The 25,212-nt window shown below is 42.7% G+C and overlaps 1 long non-coding RNA gene across 1 annotated transcript in view; it reads left to right on the top strand.

Annotated features, from left to right (window-relative positions):
* Nucleotides 1-2,803: 2,803 nt before the first annotated feature.
* The window catches only part of LOC109193306, a 33,251-nt gene continuing 10,842 nt past the window's right edge, over nucleotides 2,804-25,212 (top strand). Inside the window, exons 1-5 of the long non-coding RNA XR_002056254.1 lie at nucleotides 2,804-3,008; nucleotides 3,803-3,986; nucleotides 4,137-4,232; nucleotides 4,432-4,494; nucleotides 4,928-4,997. This is a non-coding gene — a long non-coding RNA (uncharacterized LOC109193306). The remainder of the gene's footprint in view (nucleotides 3,009-3,802; nucleotides 3,987-4,136; nucleotides 4,233-4,431; nucleotides 4,495-4,927; nucleotides 4,998-25,212) is intronic.

Genomic DNA, 25,212 nt, shown 5'->3' with positions numbered 1-25,212 from the left:
ACTATTTATAAGTTTATACGTTTCAACTATATCTTTATTGTCCTCACGTGATTCGCCACCAATGGAATAAAACCAATAGATTTCATATAATTGAGGACAAATTGCCATCAACATCTAATGTTCACTACAAATAAGTAATTTATTAGTTTTAAGTGAATATAATATATAATAGAAATATATCATATATAAGTTATTGTATTTAAAGCAATTAATATATACTTACTTGAGAATATATGGAGTTAAATAACAATTTTTTTCCCATGTTGCATGGTGACATTTATATACCCTATCCGATCATTTCTAGTCATCAATTTTGGTTGAATCCAATTTAGATCTAAGAAGCCATACGTGATTTTTTTATGTCAAACCAAAATCGTTATAAAGACCGTATTCACAAGCAAAATCATATATATATATATATATATATATGAAATTAAAAATACTATGAACACATAATACTAAAGAAACAATGGTCTCCTACTTCTCAAGATGTAACTCATAATCAACGTTGCCCACAATACCACGAGGCATATGCATTACAAGATTTTTTTTCAAGATTGTAAATAATTTTATATACCTTTTTACATAGAGTATTCAAAGAAGAGAACGGTGGTGGCAGCGATGAGAGGTGGAGAGTGGCAGTGACAGCAGTGGTTTGGCAGTGGTTGGGGTGGAGAGAAGAAGAAGAAGGATGATGGATGGCGACGGCGGGTGCTAACAGACGTCGGTAGAGGCAGAAGCGATGGCAGAGACGGTCGTTTGGCTGCTTGGTGGTTGCGCGTTGTTTGGTCGTTTGGTTGTTTTAGGGAAAAAATGAGAAGAGAAGAAGAGAAGAGGGAAAAAAAATAGACTAGGGCTATGAAACCAACGCCATAACCTATTTCATTTTTTTAAAAGAAATTGTTATACGATACGACATTGGTTTTATTATAAAACCGACATCGTATCTATTGTATTTTATTTTTTTAATTAAAATATAATATTTCACAACAGTTATTGTGGAACCTCTTGTTGCGAACAAATTGTTGATTATAAAACCTAATGTTAGCTATATCGTGAGCTCCGAGTTCTTGTTCATCTCTTGGATGCCTATATATAATTTTTCATATTTTCAGTGATAACATTTTTGCGTTTACAGACAATGTATTACAGCTGTAAGATGGATGCAAGAGATGCATCCTTCACTACGAGGGGCTCCTTTAAAGCTTGCTGCGGATACTCCCCTGGTACCATATTTGTTCCTCAAAAATATAAAATGGAACATTAATGTTCTACACCATTTTTCACTTATAATTGTCATATGAAAATTATTTCATTGAAGATTGAATTCATGTAATGTCACCAGCCCATCATTTAATCCATTCAATTCGCCTATATGATTGATTGTAGTTGGTAGGTAGTTCATTCCTCAAACACAGACATGATTGATCTTAAGGTAGGATTGCATGGTATATATTTGTTGGGCAATTATGTCTTCTCTACAGAAAGTTCAACAACTTCGTCTCCACTCTCCAGTCAATGATCACATGGTATTTGCTGGTGCAATTTGCAGTTATTCATAATCTTTTGTTTTTGAAATTTGTAATTAAGGATTACACAAATGTTTTTGTAAATTCAGTTTATTTGTAAAGCACAATGTGCTCTTCTTTATGTTTTATTATAGGGAAAATAACACTATTTCTCCCTAATAAGTTATATATACACTTTTTTCCTCTAAATTATTCAAGTGACAGTTTTTTCTCCTGAAATATTAAATGAACATATTTACCCTATTTTTTTCTCTAACAAATTATGACCACGGTTTGGGTCAAATTGAACAGACACTATAGCAATCAAACCAAAATGTTGAACTAAATGAACACTAATCAAAATACCTAACGGACTGGTACCATTGATTCATTCATTGATCTTGTATGTGTATTCATTAAATATCTTAGAACCCTTTGCAAAAAAAAAAAAAAAAAAAAAAAAACTTGGTTACTATTTAAAAACGTTTATTAACAATTATAATGAATCTTCTATATTATCTTGTATAAATAAATAAATTCGACATTAAATTACTTATGTATGAACTTCTCATATATAATCTTTCATTGAGATACTTTCAAATACTTATTTAATTATAAACATTAGGCATTAACTCATTCGTGCGATACGTGTGTATAACTAGTTATTTTATAATAGTCATAAAATTCAAGAAAAAAACACAGTTTGACTTCTTAAGTGTCACTAGTACAAAAATAACAAAGAATATTAACTTTTAGCAACTGTTATGTATTTTTTTAATAAAATTCGCGGTGATATTATTGTAAATATTTGAATAAGAATCCGCTAGTTTCTAAAGAGAATAATCGCGATTTAAAATTTAAAAAAAAAAAAAAAAAAGGCGATTAATTCGGCAACTGCTCCTTTAAAGAACCGTCGCGGAACTATCCCATTTTAAAAAAAAATTAAATATTAATTTCGGCGACTGTTTCGAATAGTACCGTTGCGGAAACTTAATATTAAAAAAAAGGAAACGAAAACCCAAATGAAAACCATTTACACACTCTCTCTCACACCTCTCAAACCATCTCTTTCTCTCTCGCCTCGCCTCAGATGGATGACGCGTGATGAAGATGGACGATGCCGCCTGTGGTGGTGGAGATGGACAACGTCGCCCGCCTGCCTGAAGGACGACGACGGCGCAGCGGTGCTTATGGACGACGCCGCCCACCTCCCTCCTCCAATCTATCGTCCGACGGCCCCGATGATACAGATCTGGAACCGCATCTTATGGAAGAGACGGCATCAGATCTGGAAGCGCTTCTTCGCCTTGGGGTCAGCGTCATCCTCGTCCAGATCTGGAACCGTTTCTTCTTTCTCTTCTTCTCAGGATCATCTGCGTGCATTTGAGGGAGGGATGAGCGGAGAGGAAACACTGGTTGAAGCGGCGTTGCGGGTTCTGAACACGGCCGACCCGGTGGAGAAGTCCAATCTCGGCGACAACGTCGCCAGGTGGCTCCAAGGTTTCATTTCCTGCCCATATGATCATTTTTCATTATTTCTACAGTAGGCCTTGTGTGAATTTCAGGCTTATTTCATTTTTTAATTTCATTATTTCTAAGTTTGCACATTATTCCAGTTTTTATAATGATCTAACTCATCTATATGGTTTTGGGGAAAGATGTTACTCAGATCTTGTCTGAACTGTAATATCTGAGTTGGGGTCTTTAAAACTAAGATGTCTTAGAGTATTGGGATTTCTTTCTTGCAGTGTCATGTTGTACTCTGTTTATTCAACATCTTGCTTCATCTTAGGATAGATATTTAATTTTTTTAAATTTATCTGACTTTACAATGCAAAGCATGTATTTTTGAGACCATGTAATTTTCTAAATTTATTGAAAATATTGGTAATATCTATTTGAGTCAATAAATAATGTTACAGTCAATCCCTGTGGTATATACATCTGTGATCCTGCCATATTTTCATTTCTTGCTGTTGTCCCTTTTAACATCATTTAACATATGTTACAATGGTTGATTTGCTCTTTGCACATATGAACTTTATTTGATTTTGGTGGGGGTAAGGTTTAGCATGATTCTAAGTGGACTGTAATATACGAGTTAGTATTTTTATATTTGAGGAATATTTGTAATATATACGAATTGAGGGATAGATTTGATTGCTTATATATTTTGTGGATAGTGCTCTCAGAAATCTTCTCCCCATTGGCCATTGCATGCAGAATTGTCTGTGTTGTTTACAGTTACGCATAGAGTAGAATCTGTATTGACAGTTTGATTTGCATTGCATCAGTGACTACTGCAGAGAATGGGTTGAGGGCTTTGGAGTATTTGGGGTTGTGAGATGAACAACACAACACTTCAAATGACAATGTCAGCAGACAGGCAAATCTGTCCCCAATTTTTCCCTTGAGATCACTTTATGCTAGTTGTTTGGTCTTGAATTTCGGAAGCCATAAATTTTCACACTATTTGAGGTAAGTTCTTACTAAACCATCATTTAGTATTTCAAACCTACGTTACTGCATGTATTTCAACAACAGTTATTGGATTACCCAACTAATATACAGATGTAGGATGATCTTTCTTGACAAGTATACATGACCTGATATTTTTGCATTTTTTAGGTTGGGTGCTCAAACATTGGCTGATATGACACAAGAAATCATGAAAATAAATGGGTTCTCAGATGGTGATGTTAAATATTGTCCTTTATGCTAGTGGTAAGTGGTTAGTTAGTATCTTCTAATATATTGTTAGTAGAAATAATGATTTGTATTTGGTGGGAAAAAAAAACTACTGTGTTTGGGGTCAGATTTTGGATTGAAGTCTTCATTTCTACTCTTCTTAATTTACCAACACACACATCCATGCACATGCATTTAAAGATTCATGTCCTTCTATCTTAACTTTGTATTGAAGGTATAAGATAGAGTGCTTCCAGATAAAGCTTTTCTTTACTTGGAGCACAAGAATGAATGTGAGGTAAGCTGCTTATTAGGATTAGGAACTTTTTGGTGGCCATTATCTGTGCTTTAGTTAGATAAATAAGTTACTATAGTCTCCACATCATTTCTTTGATTATTTTGTGTTTTAATACTGGTGTTGTGCATAGCTACAAGGACAACATATTGTGCATAGGTGTCTGGATGTAGAAGTATGATTGACAGAAAAACTGTTATAAGTAAATGTAGCCTAGCTATTGGTTGATTTTATAGTGTTGGAGAACATCATTGCCATACATGGCTTGGGAACCTAGAAAGTTTGCTGGGTCGATGTAATGGATGGATTCTCAATCCTTGTAATGGTAATAGTGTTATACCAAAATTCACTTTTCCTTTTGTTCTAAACAATGTGTTATTTATCAACCTGTATTCTTAATTTTAAAATGGTACTTACAATGTTTATTTACATCAAGAGGAGGGTCAGTGGCTTTGACATGGCAGCTCCACCTTCTGCTCGCCTACCTGGTGCCCCAGGATTTGCAGGTATTTAATTTATCATTGTAATAGCAATAAATAATTTTTATAACTGCTATTTTGTTTTTCATTTTTGGTCGTAGTGTAGAAAATTCTTATCAAAATTCATGGTCTGGTTTCGATAATAGTCCTTGGTTCTTTAATGGCACCGATAAAGGTCTCGTCATCTTCAACCAAAAATTTCTTGTTTGGTAGCATTTCAATTCTTTTTCCGAACTCATATTTTGCATAATTATGAACTATTCATTATGAAATTTTAGTTGTCAGAATTAATTTCTCAAATCTTAATAAGAAGTACAAAATTTCTAAAACTATCACCTTTCAATGGAAAGTAGAAACATAGCTAATGTGTCATTATCATTAAGTAATTTAGTAAGATACTATTATTTTTATTCTTCTGAACCCTAAACCCTAACTCCAACCTTAAACCCTACATTCCTTACCCTAAACCCTACACTCCTTACCCTAAATCCCTAAATCTCAAAACAAGTTTTCTAGGCAAATGAGTTTATACTCATTATTGTACATCTTGTTGGTCCCGATAGAATGTAGTGAGAGTCTAGAGAGGGGGGTGAATAGACTTTCTTCGTGAAATGCCCTCAAAGTCACCTTTCGGTGTTTTGGCGTAGCGAAAAAGTTAGATTCGTTTAATTGCTTTGCATGAGTTTACGATATGAGGAAAACTTTCGGTGAGTGTGATAATAAGGATGATATGAATGCAGAGATAAAAGGTGTAAGTAAAGAGATAGAAGGGACAAGAGATTTTATAGTGGTTCGGCTAACGTTGCCTACTCCACTCTTCTTCCACAACTGATGGAAGGATTGCACTATCACTCTTTAGTACAATTACACAAAGACCTCCTTGATCACTAAGTCGGACAGCCTTCGTAGGTTTTTTAACTTCTCGAGTTTACTCCGCCTCAATCAACTTCTTCTTCAGAGTTGAGGTTGGTAGAAAATGATTTCTTGATTTCTCCAACGTGATGAAGTCTTGACAGTGGGAGACGATTGCTTCGAACAAATGACAAGACTTCTTTAAGGTGTAAGAAAATGATAACTGACTTTCTTCAAGTAACTTAACACCTTAATACTGGTTCACAAAAGCTTTTAGAGATTTGAGAGCGTTCAAGAGCTTTTGCAAGTGCGAGTGAAAAGAACCAGCACCTTCTTAGTTGATGAAGGTGGGTTTATATAGGTGATGAAAATTCATCCGTTGGAGGGAGATGAGATTTTTGAACCTTTTAACCAATGGGCAAGGACCGGGGAGCCTCATGCATTAAATGATCCATTAATGAGGTTGTACCATGTAGCCGTTGAAGGTATGGAAAGTATTAGGGTTTTGTCCTTTAGCTCCAGGAGATGGTACACCTTCATTTAATGCTCCTTGATTAATGTGTCCCATAAGATGAGGTCCTTATTATCCTAGGATGTTGTCAAATCAGACAGACAAAATATTCTTCTCGTTGTTGAGGAGAAGTAATGCTTGGTAAGAATCGTCTTTAACAAAACTGTCCTTTCGTGATAGTTGACAACTCCTGCTTGACTTTCGTTGTTGTTCATCATGCCCTGTGTCTTCATTCGTTTTGGAGACCCTATCACTAGTCATAACTCATTTTCGTGTGTTTGTCTAGCTTAACACGAATTACATGGGAGTTATGGCAATTCTCGTCTAGGACGAAAGCAGCGATCGAAAAAGCTAATAGTTAGGGGTCTACTTTTCTACAATACATTGGTATCATCAAAATCCTAATACAAGGTTCTTAACAATTTCCCCCTTTTTGATGATGTCAAAACCTATACCCTTCTTGTAAGGCTGGAAATGATTTCATAAAATAATTTTTCTATTATAAAAGCAGCTCACGTGAGAGTGTACACGTCCTTTTCTAGGATGAAAGCATTAACAAATAAGACAAGGATGAATAAATCAGACAAGTGACACGAGATGTGTGACAAAGAGAGTTTCATATTAAGATAGCGAAAGTTACAAAAACTTTATGATGAAAACAGAACGAAAGATATCTTACATTTTTAAGAGCTTTGACTTTTGTTGAACAGCTTCCTTATGTTCTTTGTCGTCTTTTTTCCTTTGTTGCTTGAGCATTCTTTTGAGGTCTATTTTCTCATTGATCTTTTTCCTGAAGATCTTAATCGGATTTGACTTGACAAGCTTTTCATGTTCTCCTTTGATGTTTAAGCTTGTGTAGTTGTTATAGGCTTCACGAATGTTTCTTCCTTCGACAATCCCAGCTTTCCACCACGAAATTAGCTCAAACGAGTTCATTCCTTCTTGATAACTTTTTCCTGACTCTTTGTGCACCTTGAAGGCTGCATTGTGAATAACACTTTGTGGAGAGTCTTTGGTTACACTTGAAAGATCTTCGATGAGATTCTTGATTCTTGATTCTTTCTCTTTCCTTTGCTTCATCCTCTTTTCTTTTGATTTCTTCATCATGTTTCTTTCACAGCTCTCTGTTTTCTCTTTTGATTCTTTCGTTTTGGGTGCTAATGTGGTCTTGCCTTGTATGATTATCCCTTGTTTTAAGCCAGGTAGGGACATTGCAACCCTCAAAACGTTTACCACTTCCTTCTTCATAGGGAACAAAGTCCACAAAATTTCCTATACCATCCATAGTTACTTTGTTGTTCTTCATAAGTCTCTGCCTTAGGAAATTCGTCTGTTCTCTCTTGGACAGACCCGCGAAGATGTACTTGGCTTCAGAACCGAAAGATTGGCGGGGCTTAAGTGATCTGGATTGGTATTGACCATATTTTGGCTTTGAGGAATGGTGACCACGAGACCTTGATGGAGGATGGGATGGATTTGCGTTTCTTCGGCCAGAGTCTCTTGGTGTCCGAGAAGGCGAGTGTCTTGCTTCTGGAGACTGATCTTTCGTGTTGTTTCTCGGATGATCATCATCCTTATCCTTGTTGTCATCTTTCTTTTCCCCCTTTTTGGCATCATCGGCACAAGTGGTAGGAGGAACAGTGGAAAGCTTGCTTACGGTTACCAAGATATCCTGGGCATAATCGAGAATTTGAAGTGCATATTCTCCCAGTTGGTATGAATTATCTTGATAGGTATCGATCTTTGTACAGGCTAGGTCAACACGCTCTTTAAGGCCGAAATGAGAATGTTTGAGCTCGTGTTGTTGCCGTGCAACTTTGTTCATGGTGGTTTCAAGTTCATGAAGTCTCTTCGCAATTTGCTCAAGGAACTTGTGATCAGATTGAGCTTGTTGAGACGGTTGAGATTGAGGTTGAGATTGGGCAGCCATCAGAAGATCTACCTTCTTGCTTAAATCATCTAATGCTTTCGTGTCTTTTTGCCGTAGAACAAGATATTTCAGATGGATGGTTTCGGCTGAATGGACAGTTTCTCTCATGAGGTTCATGATAGTCCGTGGGGACTCTGCAGTAGACTCTTCTTCAATGTTTGTTGGCGTTGTGTTCATTTGTTCATCTTGAGGTGGTGCTTCCCTTTTGCCACCACTTGCTGAGCTGAGAAGGATTGGTGAGGCTTCCAGTTTGCCCTCACGCACATTTTCTTACTCTTGCTTGATTGGAGTTTCGTCCATAGGTAGAACAAGTGGAACTATGGCACGAGACAGATTTTCGGGATGTTCATTGGAAGCTTCTTTCGGGTCATCACTGTCAGAGGGTAATTTTCTTAGGGGAGATCTTTGGGGAAAGGTATCGTAATAAGGGCCGATCAAAATTGGATCACTGTCTTCGGGATCAGTTCCTTGGACACCTGCATTACCCAAATTACCATCGTTGTCATCATCATCATCATCATCATTGTCATCATGCTCGTCATCTGCATCGTCAACATCATCATCATTATCATCTTCATCTTCATTTATATCACTTTTTTCTTCTTCTTCAATTTCTTGCCCATGCTCATCCTTCGTGCCGTTAACATTGCAGTTCGGATCATTCTGGTGTTCCTTTTCTTATGTGGTTTTGATTTTTGACAGCAGCATGGCGTAACGAAGTTGCTTCATTTCTTCTTCCAAAACTGGATCCAAAGGTGGTTTGTTAAGCTCAATGCAGATTGGGGCTTTGTCTTTCCCGAGAGTGCGATTGGTCATCTTGTAAGAGAACACTCGTCTAATCTCTTCAAGACGAAGGGCTTTGTAAATGTCATCTGTGCCGATTCATTTCAGTGCAAAGTCTTCTTCGTCTTGCATAGCATCAAAGGTTTCAATGAAAGTGCTTAAGGGAGCAGTGCGCCACTTTTGCCACTGCAAAACTCGTTGGTAGTCTCTTTCAATGGATTCTCTGAACAATTTATCTGGTGAAGGTTGAGGAAGGATTATTTCAGGAACAGGTGCTGATGGATTCGGGATATCTGGAATTGCTACCGGCACAACAGCTGTCTCGTCTACCAACGCAGGTTCTTGTGTCAGAATAACCTGCTCTGCATTGGTAGGTTCTTGTGGCAGAGATGACAAATCAAACACTACAGCAGACGCTTCTTTCGTCTTTTTTGGCGAACCAGGTTCTTGTGGAAGACTATAGCGACTGGCCTCCATTTCTACATCAGCAGGTTCTTGCGTTAACTCATGAAGAAGTTGCTCTGCCAAAGTAGGTTCTTGTGGATGGGGGACTTGAGAAGGAATGAGATCAGTTTCTGGACCTTGATCATCAGAAAGTCTTTCAGGAAGAACAACTTTCGGTTGAGCTTCCCCCTGAGGAAGTGCTTCTTTCGTGACTTCTTCCCCCTGTGGAGGTGCTTCTCTCGTGTCTACCACTTTCGATGTAGAAAGTTTCTTCGGGGAAAACTTTGGCTTGACAGGAGACCGAAAGTGACCCTTTTTGTCGAGTCTTGAAAGAGTCAGATTGTCTTCTTCAGATGAATCTTTTACAAAGATTGTTTCTGGTGGTGGAGTATGTGGAGTAGGATCTTTCTTTTCTTGAGGAGATTTCAGAGGAGTTGGAAGTGGTAGAACAGCATCTGTCTTCGTTGCCTTAACCTGAGATGAGTGTTTTTCTCGCCTTTGTCGCTTAGGTTTAGATTGATCATCCTCTGAAACCTTAGGAGTTCTAGACTTCCTCTTGGATTTAGCCATCTCAATGGGAATCCCTAACTCCAATGCCTTCTGCTTGTCATAACCTGAAGGTTTCTGTTTCATATGGCATGCTTTCGGTCCTGGCCGGATTCCTGGGCGCATTAAAATTCCTTTGGTGACGAGAAGATGACTGACCATAAATCCATACCCTAGTTTCTTGGCGACGTCACCCAGACTCTTTCTATTGTAGGTGATGGTGTGGACGAGATTGTAATCCACCTTGATTTCATTCAGAAAGGCATGCAGCATCTTTAATTTCTCCTTTGTTACGTCATCAGTTCCTGAGGTTTTGTGATCAACAACTTTGTTGAAGATATCCACTGTGAACTCATAATTTAGTCGAAACCACTTCTTCTTTAGCGGCCATGAAATTTCTGACTTCGTCGGACCTTGGTTGTTCTTGATAGAGACATAAAAGTCTTCCGGATCGTGTTAATAATGGGCAAGGTTGGACACGTAAGAGTCATCTCTCTGTGGAAAACCGTATGTGGTTCTAATGTCTTCCGAAGTGAGGATCACTTCATGATTGTGAACCCTGGAGGTGATGGTCAGAGAATCAGAAGAGACGGTTGCGTTCATGTAGAACTGAGTTACGTCAATAGGGTGCCAAATGGTGTAAAGATGAGTGATGAATCTATACAGCCCAGTTTCTGTGAGGAGTCGAATGATGTTTTCGCCAAATCTTCTGTCCAAAATGTATTCAAGAAATCCATGTGCATCCCACATGCTACCTCCGACAATAAAAGGTACTCTGGATTCAATGAACCTCAAGTCTTCAGTTGGAAAGTTTGGGATTTCCAGGATGGATGGTGTTTCTGGTTCTTTATCAGTAGGTGAAGCTTGTGAATGTTCCGCCATTGTGAAGGATTGAGAGAGAGAGAGAGAGAGAGAGAGGTGTGATGGATGAGCGTAGGGATTGAGTGGAAAAGGTAAGGTATATAGAGAAGAAGGTTTAAGTAGGGTTTTATCAGACACCGGGTAACCGGTTATGGGTAACCCATTTAGAGATGGATTATTTGAATTTCAAAAGAGCTGTACCGGTTCCTCTTCTCCAATATGGTAACTGATCATAGTGGGAGAGTGATAAGATCGTGTGCAGATCAAAATTGATCATTCCACCATTTAATGAGGTGAGAGAAAAGCACTTGAGTGCCTGTGGGTGCATTAAATACACATCACGTCCTGTGTCAGACAGAGTGGGATAGTGGATCATTTTTCTCGGCCACATGATCCCCATTATGATTCATCTAAACGGTTTGGATTAGAAGTTAAAGATGAAGCGTCTTAAGCACAATTCTAAACTCAAAGATAGATAAGATTAGCACAACATAAGATTTGTAAGACAAATAAAGTCAAACAAATCCTTTCTACAACAACAAGGGTGCTTTTCCCGAGAGATTTATTACATAGAACAAACGTAATAGAAACAATTACTATCTCTCGTGCATTAGTGGGCAAGCTAGCCTTTACTCAATGCTATCCTTCTTCTTTCGTGCATACTCAAAATACTCCTTCTTTCTGATCTCATGAGCAAATACTTCAGCGATGAGTGTTTCGTGATCTGCCCCCATTGTTTCTCTCTCTCCATGTCATCCAGGTATAATGCACGATATCTTTCTTCGTGTTTCAGAAGTGGTGTGAGTTGAACAAGAGAGTAGAATTCTGAGATGTCTGGTTCCTTCCCAGAGGGTAAACCTTTCTCAACTGATCTTTCGAGATCATGGTGAGACATTTTTACGGACATAGGTAAGCTCTCGGATGTGAGGGCCATTTCCTTCCCTTTATCCATGAGCCTATGAAATATGAAGAATGAGTCCATTGTTAAGTGAGAGAGTCCATTAAATAGTGGGTTGGACCTCTGAAAAGATGTGTCCGAATGACTTGACCAAGGCACGCCTTAGGGAATATATTCATTTTCAAGAAATTGTCCTTAATCCGAGATATTAAACAGATGAGAGATGAGACAAGTAAAGTCTCGTTCAATATCTTTAAAGAAAAGCAGACGCAACGAAGTTTTATTATTCATAAAATCGAGAGAAGAAAATACATAAGGTGAGATACAAAATTCAAGGGATCAATTCTTCTTTCTCTCGTTTTTCTTGACTCCAGACGACTCAGCTTTCGCCTTTTTCAGATTTCCCCACATCTGCTTGTACTATTTTCCGGTACGTGGGTAGTTGGAACTAGATGTGGATTCAGGTTCTTCCCCCTTAGCATATGCCTCTTTTTCATCCTCTTGTTTCAGAAAGGCCATATAATCTCGATCATAGAACTTGCTGGGATCTTCAGAGATGGCCTGAATAGGGTCTGTTCCTTTTGAAGACCTTTTTTCGTTTTCATATTTTTCAACAATATAGGCAGCCATCTCATCATATTGAAGAGATGAGTCGGAATCAGAGAGGATGTCTACTGGTGCTTGTGGACTGTTACAAGGATAAAGGTCACCTTGTTCCTCCCGGATACGTCTAGTAACCTCTCTTAGTTTGTGAGAGTCACCTCTAGTGAAAGGTTTCTTTGGAGCCATGGTGAGGAAGAGAATGATAAAGATGAAGTGAAGAGTTCACTTCCTTTTATAGCAAGAGATCCATAATGTTCATGTGTGTTACACATATTTTTCAACGTAGCAATTAATGCTCATAAAAATCTTCAAGGAGTTATCAATTCCAGGCAAGACTTTGACTGAGAATATTCGACTCTTTATTAACCATGCTCCAACTTCAATGAACTTAAATGTCAGATAACTCATAATGATTTATGGCCGCTTTCTGACCAGATTACACTTGTGTGATGAGTTTTCCTGTGACTTTAAACAGTAAACTGACAAAGATAAACATAGTCAAGAATTGCATTCATTCTTAGTACGAAAGATAACACTTTTATTAGATCATAAAGGAGAGAGAAAGGAGGTTCCAAGCCACGAGAATACAGCACACAACAATTTAGAGAAAACGATAGGGCATGTGAAGTTCCAGATGAGTCATCTCTTCGGTCACATCAGATAGATTTGCCTTCTTTGCATATTCATCCAGCTCCTCAAGTGAGAGAGTGGGTTCGGGTGAATGAGTGGAAGACCGAGAGTGAACCATAGTGAAATCTTCATAAGATTGATCACTAGGTTGGGGAACTTCAGGAAAAGGATGCCAGTGAGAAGTAGGTGTAGATGTTGAATGCTTGTTAGGGCTTTTCATCATCATTATTCTCTCGTTAGCAAGCCGTTTGGCTTATTCTAGGCAGTATTCTTTCTTAGCCCTGGATTCATTGACCAGATTGTCAAGAATCTCCTTCTCCTTTCGGGTTGCGGAGTTAGACATGGAGTAGGTTACGTTGATCCTTTCCTCATCTTCTTCCAGCTTAATGATGGTGGCATTTGGTAGCTTGCTGGCTTCTCGCAGATGATGAGCTAGACGAGTAGCTCTTCTCTCAGCTTCATCGATCTTTCCTTTCCCTTTGTCCATTCCTGCAAGCTTTTTCCTTTTTCTAAGGGTTGAGAATGAGTAAGGTTCATGAAAAAAGGGAAAACAATTTATAGGCAGACGTTATCGTGTGAAACTTAATAAAATTTTTTACATACTGACACCATATCGAAAAGATATTGAAAGATATATTAAAAGATCACAAATATGATAACATCACAACTTATCACCGTGGCCTAACAAAGTTATTTATGCCTTCTTTTTCTTGCTGCTTGCGGTGGATTTGAGAGGAGATGCCATCTTAGTAGGAGTGCTTGAGGATGAGGAGTTAAGATTGCCATTTCGTTCCAGTACACTGTCTTCCTTGACATACCCTATAGGGTTGCCAATAGAGTGAAATGACTCTCTTGACTCATTTGCAGTTGTGTCACGGAGAAGACTTTGTATGTGTTGAGAATGTTCAAGAAATTGATTAAACTCTTGCTCGGTTACAAGTGGATCATTGAGAATTTCGCTTTTCCCCTTCTAGTGCCTCAGTGATTGTTCTTTCGCTTCCTGTACTCATATCGGCAGTCTTGGCCGGACCCGGAGTTGATGTTGAGGCAGCCCCCTCTAGTTGGAACCTCATGCAGGCAGATGTTGATGAGGGCTCGTCGTTGGTGGAGGAGGCTCAGGCACGGTTTGCTCGGGCACAAATGGAGCACACTCCGTCTCGGCCTTTGGCCATGGCCCGTGCCTTACCGGTGACTCGCACTGCTTGGAGAAGACCACGGCGCCGGCGTCGTACGGAGCCTTATGTCACTCAACAATGGAGCCGGCACACGGTGCCTTTGACTCGGCAAGGTAACTTACTTGTCCCTTCGGTACCAACCTTCACGTTGGATACCGTCGTCTCTCTTTTACTCCCTAATGCCACTCCGGCTAATCGTGATACTCGGGCGAGTGTTGGATTGCATTTTCGTCCCACTCACCCGAATGTTTCCTAGTCACACACTAGCAAAACGAGCCATGAGAGCTCTCGCCGGCGGACTCTCACCGCCGGGCGTAATACAGGTAGGGGGGAAGGGGTGTTGGCCGAGGACGAGCCAATGACATTGGCATGAATTTTGGCAGCCATACCGCCCCAACATCCACTCCCCTCACGGCCGGTTTGTTACATGGTGGTATTTCTCGTGGAGGGGTGCATGGACATGGTGGACTTGAGCACAATTTTATTGACTCTACTGTTATGTCTATTCCAACTCCTAATGTTAGTGTGGTTCATGAGGGAATTTCTCAATCTATGATCAACACTAATGCTAGAAATACCCCACGTAGCATCATGGACCCCGTGATTTCCCATGTTGTGGACAATAATAGTACAAGTATTTCTTTAAATTCATGTACTACTGTGTCCAATGACCCATCCAATTTAGCTACCACTCATAATAATGCTCTTCAAGCTCACAATTTGGTCCGCCCAAATAATTCTAGTTTTTTGAGTGATAGCCGAATTCCACACATAAGTATTAGGCCCCATTTAGCTAATTTTAATTCTCAAAGGAATTTTTCTAGCCATTTGGAACATAATACTACGGGCTCCTCTTTGAATAATCTGAATGCAAATGAACTGGGGGATGGGCTAAACTTTTCTAGACCCACCATTACCCCCTCTCCAATTCCTTCTCCCCTTCATAATAATAAAAATCCGCCCAGCACGGTTCATAGTGGCCGTGAGCCCAGAAATAATATTTCTCATTTGGTGGACTCACGGCCCAGTGGCCCTCAAGGTCGGATGGGTTGGGATGCTCAAAATGCAAGTGGCCTTTCAAGGCCCTTTCTTCAGTCACCCAACATCCCCTCTTGTTCGGCCCACAGTAATAATATTCCCATGCGGCCCAGAGGTGCTACCTCTATCTCTCTTGGGCCGTCTGGAATTTTGCTTCATAATCAGGCTCATGTTGGGGGTGGGCTACAAGAAAACATGGTGGGAATGGGCCTTAATAATTATAATGTTGTTGAGCCCACTCTTAACCTTAATTTCTAATATTGTTGAGCCCACTCTTAACCTTATAATTTTAATGGACCCAAACCCCCCATTGTGCCTTTTAATTTAAATTTGTCTAGCTCCACTCAATCGGCCAACACATCTCAAAATGTTTCAAATCCTATAAGTGTTGGCCGTTTGGGTCACAATGGTGGGCCGCCTCCTGCCCCCTTGAATTCCCTTAATCCGACCCCCATTTGGGCCTCACGGTCAGCTGGGTCGAGTGGAATTCCTCGCCCAACCTTACGCCCCAATGCCAATGTGGGCTTGGGTGGCCGTGAGACAAATATTGGAATTTTTCCTAATAATGTCTCATGGCCGAGAGCCCCTTCTGGGCCCTCTCGCCCGTCTTCTTCGACTGGCCCACTTCCTCGGCCGAATGTGGCCACAACTAGCCCAGGTATGTTTTCTCCCCCCCCCCCCCCCCCCCCCCCCTATTTGCTAATTTATTTCGTGGTCCCAATGCTCCTAGTGAGAATTTTAATACTAGTCACATCCCGGTGCCTATAATTTCTGAAAAAATTATTGAAACACACCGGGGTGAAGCTTGTATCACTTTTGAGGACCACGAAGTAAATCAGATGAATCAATTGGAAAATAATTTACTTGTTGGGAAATTTTTCCATGGGCGCCCCTTACTCTCTGTGATACGGGAATTTTTTATCAAGAATTTTGTGCTAAAGGGTACACTTGAAATTGGTCTTGTGGACTCTAGGCATATTTTTCTCACTTTTTCTAATCCCCTTGATTGCATTGATATTCTTACGAAGGGAAAAATTTTATTTGATGGAAAATTCCCGATGAGATTGTTTAGGTGGACTCCTGATTTTGATGTACGGTATGAGACTTCATTAGCTCCAGTATGGGTTTCCCTACCCAACCTTAAAGCTAATTGTTTCTCTATACCGTGCCTCAAACAGATCGTTAAACCCATCAGGCGTTTCTTGCATGTTGATGCTGCTACGGCCAAATTCTTTAGGCCGCATGTAGCGAAGGTTAAAGTTGAGATGGACTTGTTGCTACCTCTTAAGCATAAGATCTTTATTTGTTTAGGTAGCAACCGTCCAGGGAGGGAGGATTGTGGCTTTTGGAAATCCGTTGAGTATGAGAAAATCCCTCCATACTGCTCTTCTTGTTTTAAGCAAGGCCACCTTGCGGGGGATTGTAGGGCCGGGGGCTTTCGGGCAGACCCTACCTCGGGTATTTCTTGCCCAGCCCCGGCCACTACTGTGACACCCCCCATCGTTCCTACTCCGGTTTCTTTTGCAGGTACCTCCAGTGTTGCCACACCAGTAGTGTTGTTCCCCCTGCGCTTGCCTCGGCAGATGCAGGCCCGGCTCATACTACTGTTGGTGTGGTTCGCGCCACTCAGGGAATGACTAGTAATCAGCGTAAGTGGTACAACCGCAGGATGAGATTAGCTAAAGGGAAAGCCCTCGTGGTTGACCCTGATCCTGGTTCATCTCGAGACCATGTTGCGGAGTCTTATGATGTTGTTTATGACAACTCGGCCTATGCGCCTGTTGTTGTGGACAACTCATTTGTTGCCTTGCAGCATGGCCCGCCTCCTCCGGACGATCACCTCCCCACTATTCCGGAGGGGGATGAGCGTCTCTTGACACCGGTATCTTTAGGGCGGGCAGACCTACAGCGCCCGCATCAGGTATCGTTTTCTTTTATTCTTACTTTCCCCGCTTCTCTTGAGATAGGGACTCCTCCCTGTTCCCCTCCAAGTGGTATTCTTTGGCTAGTCGCGGCTACTGGGGACAGCCCCCCAGAGGCCACTTCAGTATTTCCATGGGATCACTCTAGGGAAAGGGACAAGTCCTGGTCTGATGGTGATGTCCCTCCAGCTAGCCATACAATGAGTCCTTGGGCGTTGGGTTTTGCTTCAGACCCTGATACCCATACGACTCAATGTATGGCTACGCCGATGGGACGCTCTTCTACTTCAGATGATCTAGGGGGCAACCCTGTCTTCGTTTTACTGCCCCTTCAGCTTCCTTATGAGATTTCTTGTTTGGAACGTGCGTGGGGTTGCCTCGCAGGGGTCCTTTCATCGGATCAGTGTGCTACTTAGATCACATTCACCATCTATCCTCTGTTTACTCGAGCCTTTCAGTTCTCCTGATCGGCTCGGGTATTTTCAGCTCCGTTTTAGTTTTGATCACTCTTCTTCTTTTTGTAATAATAAAATATGGCTTTTCTGGAATAATGATCTCTCGGTGAGTATTGAGGGCCAGTCTGATCAGTCTCGGTGGCTTGTGCCCTTTCTACTGTGCCGTCCCCCTTCTGGACTACCTTTGTTTATGCTAAGACCAAGAACGCCTTCGGATGCCTTTATGGGATGAGTTACACTCTATTTCAACTAGGCTGCCTGGAGGCGTTCCTTGGTATGTCGCGGGGGATTTTAATTGCTTGCTCAGTGTGGATGAGAAAAAGGGTGGTTTGCTGTACCCTCATCGGCGAACCACGCCTTTTCGGGACTGTGTGAGTACGTGTGACTTGATTGACGTGACTTTTTATGGCTCTTGTTTCACCTGGTGGAATGGGAGGCGTAAAGAGGCGGCCATTTGGATGTGCTTGGATCGGTGTCTCTATACCTCGGTATGGGACTCGATTTTCAAGACATCCGTTCGGCATTTGTCAAAAGCCACGTCCGACCACAGTCCCCTGCTGATATCATGTGATCTTTTGAGTGTGCAGGTGGTACCGAAGCATTTCGTATTTCTGAACGTGTGGGTGAAGCATGACGATTTTCAACGGGTGGTGCGTGATATTGGGTAGCCCCGGTTTCTGGTGCTCCTATGTATGTCCTGGCCACCAAACTGAATAGACTTGCTAAAGCCCTCAGTGTTTGGAGTAAAGAGGTTTTTGGGAACATTTTTGCCCGCTTGAAAGAATATGAGGACCGTGTACAAGCCCTTGAAACGGCCCTGCAGCAACACCCAGATGACGATCACGCTTTATTGGAATATAAGGAAGGGGTTGCTCTGTTACAAAAGCAAGTCATGATTGAAGAAGAGTTTTGGCAATAGAAGGCGCGCATCACCGAGGTACAGGAGGGTGAGAGGAACTCTCACTACTTTCACTCTCTTGTAAAAGAGCGCAGGCGAAAACTCTTCATACATAGAGTCAGAGATGACACAGGCCAGTGGATTGAGGATAGAGAGGGTATTGCAGCACATGCAGTATCTTTCTTTGGGCACATGTTTACTGCTGAGATCGGGGGCTTTGATACTACTTTGCTTGATTGTGTTCCGCAGTTGGTCACTGAGGCCGACAATGATTTGCTGATTGTGGTTCCAGAGGAGGAGGAGATCAAGGCCGTCATGTTCCAGATGAGTTCAGTCAGTGCCGCTGGTCCAGATGGTTTCTCGGGGGCCTTCTATAAGGCTTGCTGGGATATTGTCCGTCTAGATGTGGTTTTGATGGTACAGAGTTACTTCTTGGGCAGAGATTTTACCCGGGCTATCACGCACACATCCATCGTCATGCTTCCGAAGAAGGCGAACCCCGAGACTTGTGCAGACTACAGATCGATCAGTTTATGCAATTTCAGCAGCAAGATAGTCACCAAGCTGATGGTGGTTAGATTGGGCACGGTTCTTCCCCGCCTTCTGACACCGCACCAGAGTGGTTTTTTGGCCGAGAGATCGATTACAGATAACATCCTACTTGCTTCAGAGATGTGCCACGGACTGCAGGTGCAGAAGCGTGACGTTGTGCTTAAGCTAGACATGGCTAAGGCATACGATCGCGTTTCTTGGATTTTCTTGACCTCGGTGATGCGCCGCCTCGGTTTTTCAGAGGTCTGGATTGACTTGGTATTTAGGGCCGTGTCTAATGTTTGGTACTCAGTGATCGTGAATGGAATAAAAGAGGGCTTCTTTACTTCGTCCCGGGGACTGCGGCAGGGTGATCATTTGTCGCCTAGCTTGTTCATCATCGCGGCTGAGGTTCTTTCAGTTTACTTGGCCCGTGTCTACGAGGATCCAGCAGTCCCCCGTTTCACTCAGCCGCCTGGCACCCCACACATCCACCACTTGGCATATGCAGATGATATCATCATTTTCAGTACAGCCAGATAGGGTGCCATTAAGACTGTCATTTCGGCACTCAAGGAGTATGAGTCTATCTCATGACAGCTGGTCAGTTTACAGAAGAGTGCTTTCTATATGCACCCTCGTACTCCTGATAGAGTGTTACAGAGAGTACGCAGGGCAACCCGTTGTATTCACCGCTCTTTTCCATTTACATATCTTGTTTGCCCTGTGTACGTGGGACGGAAGAAGTGCATCTACTTTAACCCTACAGTTGACAAGGTGAAGGCCAAGTGCTTGAGTTGGGAACGACGTGTCCTGTCGAAAGGCGGGAAGGCCACCTTGATTACTTCAGTTCTTCAGGCGATACCTCTACATTTGTTCGCCGCCTGCGCCCCGCCTAAGCAGGTGATCCGGGACCTTGAGCGTTGTTTTGCCAGCTTCTTTTGGAGGCAGTCCGGTGGGTCCCGGTATCACTGGAGTTCGTGGAAGAATCTCGCCCTCCCCAAAAAAAAGGGCGGGGTTGGGTTCTTGGACTTGGACTTGATGGTGCGTACTGCTAGTGCGAAGCTATGGTGGACTTTTCGCACTGAGCACACGCTTTGGACAGACTTCATGCGGGCAAAGTATTGTAGCCGGGTTCACCCGGTTGCAAAGCTTGTCCAGACTTCAGACTCACATACATGGAAGCGGATGTTGGCTGTTCGTGAGGAGGCAGAGCGTGCCATGGGCTGGCGGTTATTCCAAGGCCGGGTTAATTTCTGGTGGGACAACTGGTCGGGTCTTGGTCCGCTAGGCAGGCTCTATCTTTTCCCGGGGTCTCTTACTCCCGTGTTCCGCTTCTTGACTTTGTTACTGATGGCGTCCTTGACCTGTTTGATCACCCAGGCTTGGCTTTGGCCGGATTACAGGCGGACTTGTCCCGATTAGGGCAAGGTCCGCGAGATATCTCGATTTGGCGCCCTGCATCTGACGGTATGTTTTCTTTCGCTACGGCGAAGTCTTTTCTGCGACCTGTTAGGTTGGTTGACCCGGACCCCTTCCTTGCTAGATGTTGGCATAAGCACCTTCCTTTTAAGGTGTCCTTCTTAGCTTGGAGGGTGTTTCGGGGTCACCTGCCTACGGATGACGTCCTATCTCGATTTGGCCATGTGGTCGTTTCGAGGTGTTGGTGTTGTCCGGCTCCTGCTTTCGATTCTATTTCACATATCTTTTATTCAGGAGACACAGCTCGCGCTGTGTAGCACCTTGTGTTTGCGTCCCTCGGCCTCCAGTCACGACACAGAAGTTTACGGACTTTGATCGCTAACTGGGGGCGGTGTGGTACGCATAACCCTCTTCGCTCTTTTGTTCTTAGCAGGTTGCCATATCTGGTTCTTTGGGAGCTTTGGAAACACCGCAATGGGTGCTTACACGGCCGAGATACCCCGAGTGTTGCGAGAGTTATGTTTGGGGTAGCTCGGGGCGTGGTTGAGTGCCTATTTAGGCGGTGGCCGGGTCAGCATATCCTGCCGCCTAATTGGCGGATGATCGTGTCTTATCTGGAGGCACATGTGCCTCGCCGAGTTATCCGTGCTATTCGTTGGTCCCCCCTTCTTCTGGTTCTCTCAAGATTAATCTTGCTCTTTCGGCTTCAGAAGGGGGGGCGGCTGCCTTGGTCCGTAACCAGGGTGGCGGACTTTGCTTTGGGGTTGCCTGGTCTAGGCAGGGGGAGTCTATCCGGGGTCTTTTTCGGGTTCTCTTCTCTTGTCTGACTTAGTGCCTGGATGGAGGTCATCGAGCTCTAGTGGTGGAGTCCTCGGTCCGAGATTTGGAGGCTTACTTTGATGCTTCGGCCTCCACACCTTGGTACATGGATGACGTGGTCTCCAGACTGCGTTTCTTCAGTTCCTGCGGCACCATCAGTTTCATGCTTTGCTCTTCCCGGGCGAATCTCCCGACTCAGATTCTTGCAGATTGGGTCCTCGATACTCCCGGGGAGACTACCTTTACTACACTTGCTGCATTACCACCTAGGGTGCGCGCTCTCCTCATCCATGATGACGTACCCTACGTTTTCTTCGACTTTGCGGATCCGCTGTGAGGGCGGTGCTTCCTTGCTTTTACCTTTGTTTATTTACTGTACTTTATTTATTTGTTTTTCTTTTGTAACTAGTTTTTCTCTTTGTATGGCTTGTTTGCATGGGGCGTGGGGGGCTTCTCGTATTGGGGGTTTCTCTTTCAGCTTTGTGTTCTCTTTGCCTATCTTGCTTCTGCGTGTTGCTGTGTGGTTTGCCGGATGTATTCGTGGGTTTCATGCATATCATACACTCTGAGGTGGGAGTGCTCCTTTAGTCTTGCTTGTATATATTTGCGCTTGTTGGTGGTTGGTGAATTGGCTGGCTGTTTCTTTAAGGGGTTGGGAGGGTGTGAGGTGGGCTTCTGGTACTTAGCATATATGCTATTGTTTATGTGGATGGCTATATAGGTTCCCCGGGTAAAATACAGTACTCTGTACCGTGGGAGCTGGCTTGCCGCTTGAGGGTGGTATATATGTTGGCACCAGTGGTTAGGGAGCCATCGCTTGGAACTTTGGGTCGTTGAAGCCCTCTGTGATAAAATGCAAAGCTCTGTACGTATGGGGGTGGCCTGGGTTCCAAGGGTGGGTGGAGGTGAGTACCATTGCTCATGTGGCGGACTTTTTACGGTCCCCCCGGATAAAATGCAGAGATCTGTACCGGGGGGATCTGTCCAACGCATGAGGGTGGTTTGGGTTTGGCGGCTGGTTTCATTGCTCCTGTGGATGGTCATATAGGTTCCCTCGGATAAAAATGCAGAGCTCTGTACCGCGGGGGACCGACCTGACGCTTGAGGGTGGAATTGGTTCGTCATGGCTTTTGGAGCATCGTTCCCACCCTTTGTGTAGGGTATGACGCCCAGGAATTGTCTAGCTTTTCACTCAGTTTCAGGTTGCTTGCATTATGGGTGTTGGACCCACTTCGTAGTTTAGAGTTTTCTCCTTTACTTGTTGCCTTTTAAGCCCTCATGCTTTATTTGTAGATTTGGTCACTTTTGGGCCTTGTCCTTTTCCTTTGTTAGCCTTGGTCACTTTTGGGCCTTGGCGAGACTTTGTTCGGAAAAAAAAAAAAAAAAAAAAAAAAAAACTTTAAACCCTAAATTACAAACCTTAAACCCTAAACCCTCTAAATTGTAAACCCTAAACCCTAACCCTAAATTGCAAACCCTAACCCTAAACCTTAAACCTTAACCCCTAAATTGCAAGCCCTAACTCTTCTAAATTGCAAACCCTAAACCTTAAATCCTAAATTGCAAACCTTAAACCCTAAACACTAAATTACAAACCTTAAACCCTAAGCCCTAAATTACAATGATACAGTGTTCCGCAATTGGTCACTGAGGCTGACAATGATTTGCTAACTGTGGTTCCGGAGGAAGATGAGATCAAAGCTGTGGTTTTTCAGATGAGTTCAGTTAGTGCTGTTGGTTCGGATGGTTTCTCGGGGGCCTTTTATAAGGCTTGTTGGGATATTATTCTTGCTGACGTGGTGCTAATGGTACAGAGCAATTTTTTAGGCAGAGAGTTTACACGGGGTTATCACGCACACATCCATCGTCCTGCTACCTAAGAAGCCGAATCCAGAGACTTGTGCAGATTATAGATCAATCAGCTTGTGTAAATTCAGCAGCAAAATAGTCACCAAGCTGATGGTGGTTCGTTTGAGTATGGTTCTTCCTCACCTTTTGTCACCTCATCGAAGTGGTTTTGTGGCCGAGAGATCCATCATTGATAACATTCTCCTTGCTTCTGAGATGTGCCATGACCTACAGGTCCAGAAGCGTGATATTGTGCTCTAGCTAGATATGGTTAAGGCATGACCGCGTTTCGTGGATATTCTTGACCTCGGTGATGCGTCGCTTTGGGTTTTCTGGGCATCAGAAAACCAAGTCAATCCAAACCTCAGAAAACCCATGGCGGCGGGCGCATCACCGAGGTCAAGAGTATCCACGAAATGCGATCATATGCCTTAGTCATGTCTAGCTTGAGCACAATATCACGCTTCTGAACTTGTAGTCCGTGGCACATCTCAGAAGCAAGGAGAATGTTATCAGTGATGGATCTCTCGGCCACAAAACCACTCTAATGAGGTGACAAAAGGCGGGGAAGAACCGTACTCAAACGGACCATCATCAGCTCGGTAACTATTTTGCAGCTGAAATTACACAAGCTGATCGGTCTATAATCTACACAAATCTCTGGATTCGACTTCTTAGGTAGTAGGACGATGGATTTGTGCGTGATAGCTCGTGTAAATTCTCTGCCCAAGAAATAGCTCTGTACCATCAGCACCACGTCAGCACGAATAATATCCCAGCAAGCCTTATAAAAGGCCACCGAGAAACCATCCGAACTAGCAGCACTAACTGAAATCATCTAAAAGACCACAGCTTTGATCTCATCCTCCTCAGGGACCACAGTCAGCAAATCATTGTCAGCCCCAGTGACCAACTGCGGGACACAATCAAGTAAAGCAATATCAAAGCCCTCGATCTCGGCAGTAAACATACGCTCAAAGAAAGATACCGCCTGAGTAGCAATACCGTCCCTGTCCTCAATCCACTAGCTCGTATCATCTCTAACTCGGTGTATGAAGAGTTTTCGCCTGCGCTCTTTTACAAGAGAGTAAAAGTAATGAGAGTTTCACTCACCCTCTTGTACCTCGGTGATGCGCGCCTTTTGTTGCCAATACTCTTCCTCTATCATGGCTTGCTTTTGCAGCAGAGCCACCCATTTCTTATATTCCAATAAAGCATGAGCATCATCAGGATTGTGTTGCAAGGGCTTGCACTCGGTCCTCATATTCTTTCAGACGGGCAAAAATATTTCCAAAGACGTCTTTGCTCCAAACACTAAGGGCCTTAGAAAGTCTATTTAGTTTAGTGGCCAGGACATACATAGGAGCTCTAGAGACCGGGGCTAACTAGCTATCACGCACCACTCGCTGAAAATTGTCATGCTTTACCCACACATTTAGAAAAACAAAGTGCTTCGGAACCACATGCGTACTCAATAAATCACAAGATATCAGAAGAGGGCTGTGGTCAGACGTGGCTTTTACAAATGCTGAACAGATGTCTTGAAAGTCGAGTCCCACACCGAAGTATAAAGGCATCGATCCAAGCGCATACAAATGGCCGCCTCCTTACGCCTCCCATTCCACCAAGTGAAACAAGAACCATAAAAAGTCGCGTCAATCAAGTCACACGTACCGACACAGTTCCGAAAAGGCATGGTCCGCCTATGAGGATACGACAAACTACCCTTTTTCTCATCCACACTCAGCAGCCAATTAAAATCCCCCACAACAGACCAAGGAACGCCCCCGGGTAGTCTAGTCGAGATAGACTGCAACTCATCCCATAAAGGTACCCGAAGGCGTTCTCTGGTCTTAGCATAAACAAAGGTAATCCAAAAGGGGGTCGGAACAATAGAGAGGACGCAAGCCACTTAGATACACTAATCAGACTGGCCCTCAATACTAACCGATAAATCATTATTCCAAAATAACCATATTTTATTATCACAGGAAGAAAAAGAATGATCAAAACTAAAGCGAAGCTGAAAATACTCAAGCCGATCAGGTGAACTGAAAAGCTCAAGTAAACATAAGA

The sequence above is a fragment of the Ipomoea nil genome, unplaced genomic scaffold (assembly GCF_001879475.1).
Source record: "Ipomoea nil cultivar Tokyo-kokei standard unplaced genomic scaffold, Asagao_1.1 scaffold0222, whole genome shotgun sequence".
Lineage (NCBI taxonomy): Eukaryota > Viridiplantae > Streptophyta > Magnoliopsida > Solanales > Convolvulaceae > Ipomoea > Ipomoea nil.
Note: the sequence above shows the minus strand (reverse complement) of the source record. Positions and strands in the feature narration are given on the sequence as shown.